The 9186-nt window shown below is 35.6% G+C and overlaps 1 protein-coding gene across 1 annotated transcript in view; it reads left to right on the top strand.

Annotated features, from left to right (window-relative positions):
* LOC109368365 (plexin domain-containing protein 2-like) overlaps window positions 1-9186 on the top strand; it is a 34586-nt gene that overhangs the window by 7746 nt on the left and 17654 nt on the right. The gene's annotated exons all lie outside the window — the stretch shown is intronic.

Here is a 9186-nt window from a genome sequence, read left to right as displayed (position 1 = left end):
TTTTTTGTAATCATAGGCATCTATGAGACACGTTATCACATTTTTTCTGTTTTATCTGTATAATGTTCTTTTTGGGAAAATGTTCCTTTTAGAACAGAGCAAACTTTTAAAAGGACATGAATTCCAAAATACGGAGCTACTACTCCATGCTAATAGATGTTTGGCATTAGCATGGTGTGGCTTAACTTTAAGAAAATTCTGAGATTATTTCTCTGCCTGTGTATACTATACATCTCTGTATGATGGGTAGTTAGATGATCAGAGGATAGAGTATGTGACTTTTCATTGGGAACATGCTGAATTCCCATTTGTCTCTTCTTCAGCATCACCCTCAGCAGTCAGTTGCGTCCCCTCCACTTGTTGGAAGCCTGACTACTGAAAGAATAAACAGCAGTGTTCATAGGCACCTTATCAGCATGTTGTTGGCATTAAGGCATAACTTTCTCATGTGCCCATTAGTTGTACTGTAACTGAACAGCAGTTCGGTAGAATGATGGTTGTGTGGTAACAATTAAGTTATGCATTTTGATAATATGGCAAATAACTTTGTCACCTTGGTATGTAAATGTAAAACTGGGACTGTGCAGAAAAACAGATGTTTAGCAAGCAGTCAACCTGTCTTTTAAGCAGGACCGAAAGTATATTCAGGTGGTCTCCAAAGTTAACAGTATACAAGGATAAACTTCAGTGAAAACAAAATCTAAGGTATAGTGGAAAATGAGAGCTCATTTTGAATAAGTTTACAGAGATCTTGTCATCTCATTATTTTCTGTGGCAGACTAATACTCATGTTTATATTTTTACTTCAGATCATCTAACATTGTTCTTTCAGTCTGTGGGGTATTCTCTTCTTTTCTTTTTTCTTTATACTTCTGTGGCTCTCTCTTTAACATCTGTAGAGTCTACACAACTGGAAAAGTGAAATTAGTAATACTATAATTTTTACTCATTGATCAAAAGGTCAGTTGAAAGAACGTGTTTTGTCCTCAGGATGTTTCTGCATGTGTGTGCAATAGGAATTTTTTTGTCTCACATTTTATTATAATTAAATGAGTCTGAGAATAGCAGAAAATTGTAAAAATTTGTGGGACCTCATTCCTGGAAGTGAGGAGAAAAGCACAAGCCTGCCAAAGTTGCATTGCTCAGGTTAGCTCCAGGAAAATTGAGATCTTTCCATAATTCCAAAAGATGATGACATAGATGAGTCTAGTGTGTCCTTAAAAGGCTACTTGTCCTTAATATTAAGTGGACATTCTTTTTGGATGTCCTGGTTTTAGATGTGATAGAGTTGATTTTCTTCATGGGGTCTGGTATGATGATAAATTTTGTTTTTAGAGAAAAACAATGTTAATAACAAATTGATGTTTTAGTTGTTGATGAGCAGTGCTGTGCAGAGCCAAGGACCTTTCAGTTCCTCAGCTTCTCCTGCTGCCCTGTTAGTGAGGGTCTGGAGGCACAAGAAGCTGCAATGGGACAGAACCAGGACAGCTGACTTGAACTGGCCAAAGGGATATTGTACTACATGGTGTCATGTGAAAAAACTTGAAAAATTGTAAGGAGCAGCCACTGCTTGGAGACTGGCTGGACTGCAGTTGGGAGGTGGTGAGCAATTGCACTGTGCATCAATTACTTTGTATATATAAATATATATATATGTAATTATTATTTTTATATTTACTATTTTTTTCCTCTTCCATTTCTATCTTAGTAAATAGTTTTTATCTCAACCCATGAGTTCTACTCTTTGAGTAGAACCCTCTGAGTTCTTCTGTCTGATTTTCTTCCCTGTATCACTGGGAGGTGAGAGGGATCAACAAGCTATTGTGTGGTACTTAGCTACCTGACAAGTTAAATCACACCATGGGGAAAGAGGAAAAAACTAATTTGGTAAGACATTGTATGTCCAGATATAGTTTATGGGAATTCTGTACTCAGAACAGTTTTGGAATGTGCTTTTATGTGGCCCCAGAAAGATTATAAATTGACACATTTCTTTGATTTGGGTAAATATATGTCAGAGAAGAAAAAAAAAGGGAATAAAAACTAGCACATCCATTTTCATACATTTATTTACATGACTTTGGATTTATCAAAGATATAAATTACTGGGTTTAATATAGAGCTATGGTAGTCAGCTTTATAAATCCATCTTTAAGTGCTTGAGACATTATGTAACTAGATGGGGATTAGGGTCATTTTACTGTATTGCTGTATGCCATAAAATAATAATAAAAAAATCTGGACTTTCATAAGAAACATTATTTTCTTTTTTACCCCCTCTTCCTCTGATAATATTGAATTTTAGTTCTGCTATACTTCTGCTTTGTTGATTTTTTCCAGAGATTTTCATTTGCATTATCCTGGAAGTTTAGTCTTTTTTGCTATCTGAAGGTAAGAGCAAAGGATAATGATCAAATCATCAGCTTTTCATAGTATTTTATCTGTTGTATTTAACATGACAGGTCTATCTCAGGCTTGTATTTGTGTTCTATCCATTAGTTTTTTCACAACATATATTAGACTTCAATTTCAAACAGATGAATCAATGAATATATTTTTTATTTTATTTCATTCATCTCTGGTTATATCAATTCTTTGTGGTCTGTTGACTGTCTCAGAGATTCAGATTGATTTGCCTCTTCTCTTACTGTCTCTAGTCATTTCATTGTCTTCTTGCTGTTATTTTAGCTACTGTATATTGTTTTTATTTAAGAATGCTGCCTTTCTATAGACGACTTCTATCTATATTTCAGTATATTCTCAAACTTTAAAAGTGGTAGAAAGAGAACTTTATAGCAGAAAGTCAATATTATCTCCTAAAAATCTGTATATTTGTTGTTGACTTCAGCAAGACTGGGATCAATCTGTGATGAAGTTTAGCCTTATCCTCCTATTGTGTATCATCATTAACTGAGACTGAAAGCTGCTTGTTGGCAGAACAGTGCTGTTTATAACAGACTTATGGTAAACTTCACAAACAAAGACTGAACCTCTGATTGTGGACTGCACAGGCCAGCTATTTTTAAATAATCATAGAATCTTTGAACAGTTCAGATTAGGGAACTTCAGAGATCACTATATCCAGCTGTGTACTTAAAGCAGAGGGACAATGAGTGAGCCTTGCCTAAGATATACTTATTTATTCAATGTATTTAAAATACATAAAGTGTGGAGGTAAATTTTTAATTAAAAATCGATATCAGGGTTGCAATAAAATTTGAGATTGAATATTTAAACTTTCAAGCAATGTTAGGGAGGTAAAGCCACAGAATATGCTTAAGACAGGAACAAAAAAGTCTGACTAATACAGGAAAATGAGTTTAGCATTGTGGAATAAGAAAACTGTGGACTGCCTATAGGCATCTCTGCTTCATAAATATTCATCTGTCCTTCAGGTTCAGCTGTAGTCAAAGAGCAAATGCTCTTGCAGACTCAGTCAAGCAAGGCAGATCACAGACATGGGGGACAAGGATCCATTACAATTCTGTAGTTTTTGTTCCACTTAATCTTTGTAAGATGGCATGGACTTCTTTACCAACAAATTCATCTTTATATTGTTAGACCAATTCACTATTTTCGTCTTAATTAGTTGTTACACAGTCCTCAAATAACATTAGAATTGAAAATAACTGCTTAAAGCTTTTTCTTAAATGTGGCAATGTTCAGGTTATTTAGATCTTCTTAAAAGGAACAGAATGAACTACTTCCATTTATTTCAGTTATTCTGACCAATTATTTTGACCAGTTATGCTGGCTAGTCCTTACCATAGAAAGAATTAAGGCATAACTGCGTTAGTGATTGATTCCATGAAACAAAAATTAATTTTATGAAACAATTTTCCTTTCATCTGCTCAAGATAATCAGTGAATTAAAATCTCTGGCCTAAAAAATTATTTTGTGTTACTGCTATCAGGAGATTCCAACCTAGTGATATCACAGTAGTAAACCTGAGAAAGAAAAAAATGTTATCCCTATGATGGGCGAGTGAGTAGAGAAACTTCATGGAGACTCTGAGTGAAAGAAACACATTGTAAGAGCTTGATTGATATCTATGGATACCTTCTCACACTTGTAAGAAAGTTGAGAAAATAAATAGCCTTAAGAATAATAACTTGGTGTATTATCAGTTAACTGGATGATTAAAATGAAGAAGCATTTGGATTTGACTCTCACCCATCAACAAAATGAACACAGTGTATGTATGAATTTGTAATGCAATGTGCATTTTATGAAAGAAGAGTTTCCATGGCAACACAGCAGAAAATCGATAAATGAGTTGTGTTGTGATCTGAACAGTGCCTCACCACCAGGTAAAGTTTGAAGTAGTAGGAAAGCAGCATAGTTATCAGCAAACTGCAGACCGTTTGTGTAATTCAGCCAGCCACTTAATTTTATTCATGGATGACTCTAACTTCATCCCGTAAGATTGTCCTATTCTATAACTCTAGTTTCTCCAAAAGTACAATTTAAGAATGAAATTGTTCTGCTCTATGGGGCAGGCAATAGCAGTTTCAATAGTATGACAGTAAGTACAAAGAATCATGACTAGATTAGTTTAGCAGATCTGCTACTTCTTTAATGACTTTGGTCTCCATTAAACATTCTGTTTAGTAGTACTTAAGCTACTGAGTACTTAAGTACTTAAGCTACTGAGTTTAGAAAGATAATTCATGAAATGCTCATTTACAGAATTTTTTCTGTGCAGAACTTCTTATTAGTTTGAATAATAATGGGTATATCAAAATACATATACATATACTAGTCTTGCATGCATTCTCTTTTATTTAGTCATAGTAGAAATGATTTCTAATTGTAAAAGAATCTCAGAATCAGAGTAGTTCTTTACAAACTCCTTTCACATATTTATATACATTGATGTGATTCTGCATTAGCCTTCTCTTCTCCAGGCTGAACATTCTCAGTTCCCTCAGCCTTTCTTCATATAAGAGTTGTTCCAGTGCCTTAATTATGTCAGTGACCCTTCATTGGACTGACTCCAGTAGCTCTCTGTCTTATATTAGAGAGTCCAGAGGTAAACACAGCACTCCAGATGTGTCACATCAGGAATGAGAAGAGGGGAAGGAAGAATCACCACCTCCCTCAAATTGCTGATAGCACTATTCCAAATGCAACCCATCAAGCAGCAAACATACTTTTGTAACCTTTTTGACCACAAGGTCACACTGCTGGCTCATGTTCGACTTGATGCCCAAGAACACGCAAGGGTAGTTTTCTGAAAACCTTTACAGCTGACTGGCCCCCACTATACATCTTTGTAAAAAAGAATGAAAAGAAAACATAAAGTTTGGGCTTCAACTAATGCTGCTTCCCAAATCGTGTTAATTCTCATCTACATCATATAATCATACAATAGGCTAAATCAATTACTTTATATTCATTATACCAACTGTAGCCTGTGACTTTTTACCAGCAATAAAAAACAGATGCTTTAGATCAAATTTCAGTGTTAATGGCACACTATGAATCTAGCTACAGACTCCTGTTATCTTAGAATTTGAAGGAAGGGCTGCATCCAACTGCGAGGGTAGGAATCTCACAAACCTTTTCTTCCACTCTTGGTATTTTTTTGCTATCAACAAATGTATATTCAGTTGACTTTCATCAGCTAATCTTATGAAAACAGAGCGAAAAACATCTGGAAGTAAAATATCATAGTATACCTAACTATGTATTTTAAAGAGTCTCATACCATTGATTCCATGTATAGCACATAACATATATAGCACATAGTCTCTGTATAGCAGTGCATGCTTTTACGATAGCAGGATTAGAAAGACTAAAAAAAAATTAAATGTGTAGAACTGAAAAACCCCAAAAGTTTAGAAGAGTGACTTGTTGGTTTTCTTCAGAAAGGAAAAAAAATGCTTTTGTACTTGTAAATGTTTCATGTTGAGTTCTTCTGATTTTTTTTTTAATTATTTTTTTTTGAGATAGCATTGATTGTAAAGGTCTTTATCAAAAAAGTTTAGCTTACTAATCTATTTACATCTCAACACAATCTGACTGGATTCCGTTTAATTGCACTTGAAAAGATATTCCTTCTGTGAGGTCTTGCCACTGCAAAAGAGGTATTTACATTACTATATAAATAGTACAGGCTTCGTTATGTGACAGTAATGAAATAAAAAAAGACTACAAACGAGGTAGACTGCTCAGATGGAGGAAGGATATAGGATGTCACAGTGAGTAAAGGCCCTTTCCAAACAAACTAAAGCTCCAGGAATAGGTTGTTTAAAATTGTGTGTTCCTTAGCAATATAATAATAAAAAAGAAAAACAAAAAAGCTTGATATCGGAAAAAGCAGTATATAGACCCAAAAGAGCTTTTGATAAGCCTTTTCATAACAGGGTAAACATTAGGTAGTGTCTGAACATAACATTATGAATTCTTAATGTCCCGTCAACACCCTTGCCTGGGAAGTCAAATGATAACCTGGCAGGAGGGTTTCTTATGCAGCTTGATAACAAATACCTTATCAACCAGTATGCAATTTTTCTTCCCATTTATCTGCTGTTTCAGAAGTCACAGTCACTGCCTGAAGTAAATCTTCATAGCAGAGCATTGTAGCAGTACAGCACAATTTCACTTTGCTCCTGGTATAGGAATTCACTCCCATTAAGAGTAAGCCATACCTGATGAGCTAAAGGGATATATTATCAGCAGACCTTCAGTCTGAGAAATGGCGTAAGAGTGGGTTGCACCTGCTGAAGGTAGATGATTTATCTCAGTTCAATAAGATGGTCATATCTCTGATACCAACACCTGTAAATATGCCAATAAATAAAATGAGCAGTCCTTTGCTGAAATGCAGTGTCAAAATATGTGAAGATCTTGCCAACAGGAGACCTATCAGGGCAGGAAAATGCACAGCAATTTGACATGTATTTGGGGTAGCAGCTAAAATTAGCTTACAAGAGCTAGTAGACTTCTCTTGTTCTAGTTACATTCAGTAATATTTTATGCAGGAGAAATGAGCATTAAATATTTTTGATTAAATATTAAATATTTTTATTAAATATTTTCCCTTGTTCTACTATTTTAGAAAAAATCTCTCAGAAACTTAGTTAAAATTAGATGAAGCTCAGAAATTTCTTGCAGACTGCCAGTTGTAGAAAAGATTACAATGTTAACTTGGACATCAGAAGACCACTTCATCAGAAAAGGCCCAAAATGTTGAGTACGTGCAGCCTTTAGAAAGAAGAGAAGACTTCATTATAGACTAAATATTTAAGAGGTTAGAGTGAGTGTCTTAGGAAAGATCTGCTCAGACAAGAATGACAAAGTGAAAGAATTTGACTTGTGACGTTGTGAGAACTGACAGAAAACGCAAACTTTAATTTGAGCACAAATGGATCGGTAGCAGTGAAAATTTAAGATATGTGCAAATGAATAGTGAGTGCTACTCTGCTTAGGACTAAGTCTTCAGTTATGGTATCTTAAATTCCTTCCACAATCAGCACTAAAATGAAGAAAAATCAGGGAGTACTTTGGTAAATCATACCACCTCTCATAATTCCCTTTCCTATTGTAATTCCGTTCCAGCCCCTGCAATTCTGTGATTCTGTGAATAAGGGCTAATTTGTATTCAAAAATAACATTTTCAAGTGGTAAATGTAAAAGGGATTCCAGCTTTTTGTCAGAGACGGGCAAAATTTTTCCTGGGATATCTAGGAAGAAAACTTGTCAATGATTAAAATAGATTTCATGATGAATTTTCTTGCTAAGACAGTCAGGGATCTTCTATGAATTGTGTTTCACTTTGCTAACTTGGGAGTTCAACAATACTGTCTTAGGATATATCAGAGTGTGAGTATTTTTCTGTGTGTTCTCTGTGCTTCAGCCACTATCAAGATAGATGCTTCTCAAGTGGATGTATCAGGTTTTTTGCTGGTTTTATCTGATGCGCACTGTGTGGTGGTAGTAACATTTTGTCATTTGTACGCAAAAAACCAACGTTGTGAAGCAGTTTCATTCAGGCATCTCCCAACAATTGCTTCTACTAGCTGATATTGGTACAGATATTGGTCTGTACATTGAACTTCAATGGGGGAAGCTTCTAATAGGGAAGCAGGATTCTGGTTTTGGAGGCAAAAAGGCTGTAGCATGATGTTATTACCATTACTCTTTCAAGATTGTAGACACGTAGTGGGTTTGTATTCTGGAGTAAGCATAGGATCTGGTGCTAAACATCAGTACTGGTGCATGGAGATCCATTCTGTGATGGGGTTTTGAAGAAAGTTTTTTCAGGATGATAGAAAGGACAAAGCTTTTCACTTCTGAGAGTAATCAGAGTTTCAGAGAAAGCAACCAGCCATGATGCTCTCCTACTTGGGTTAGTGTGCAGCCAGGATGGTCCTGTTTCAGCCTTTCCTTTGGGCAGCTGTGGAAGGAAAAGGAGCAGCACAATACAACTCTGTACACAGTTGCACTTACAGGATGGTACCCTCTTTAGAGCTTTTCTGATCTTAGTTATCAGCATGCATTGTTTGCATAGAATCAATGTAAGTCACATCAGTTACATTGGTAGAAATTCTTTGTTCTGCTTTTTGAGATCTTACATTTCTGCTTAATGTCAGAATTTGTGTAAAGACTCTAAAAGGATGGTTTTATGTATCTTTATGTCCGTGATGAATTTTAAAAGCAGATAAACAATGCAGTATTGCCATTATAAGCCAGAGAGACCATCCAGGAAAGATGTAAAATGTCTACATCCAGAATAGTGGGCTCCCAAGCTGTGGTCTTCTCCGGGGAATGAGCTGTGCTGAGCTGTACATTACAATTCTGATGAAGCCCTTATGGCATGACAGATGTAGAGTCTCAAACTTTTTGGTACGTTTGGACGCAATGAAGCTCAGTAGGGCCAAAGCTCAATGTGGCAGACATTGCTGGAGAAAATCTCTTATCATGGTTTATTGAGTCCTTAGAATCTTGCAGAATAACAAGGTGTGGAAGAGGTTCTAGCTACTGGTTTAACCCTCTTTTCTCCTTAATGAGTCCTTTTGCACCATCATTGCCTGAATCTCCTTCAGACTATTCTCAAACTTCTGCTCTATAGTTTTCCTAATATACTAGAGCTTCTTTCATGTTTTGTTTTGGTTTTTGTTTCTTGGTTGTTGTTGTTGTTGTTTTTCCCAGCATATAATACTACTAACTAGAGATCTGAA

The sequence above is a fragment of the Meleagris gallopavo genome, chromosome 6 (genome assembly GCF_000146605.3).
Source record: "Meleagris gallopavo isolate NT-WF06-2002-E0010 breed Aviagen turkey brand Nicholas breeding stock chromosome 6, Turkey_5.1, whole genome shotgun sequence".
Taxonomy (NCBI): Eukaryota; Metazoa; Chordata; class Aves; order Galliformes; family Phasianidae; genus Meleagris; species Meleagris gallopavo.
The sequence above is the reverse complement of the archived record's forward strand: the minus strand, read 5'-3'. Positions and strand labels throughout refer to the sequence as shown.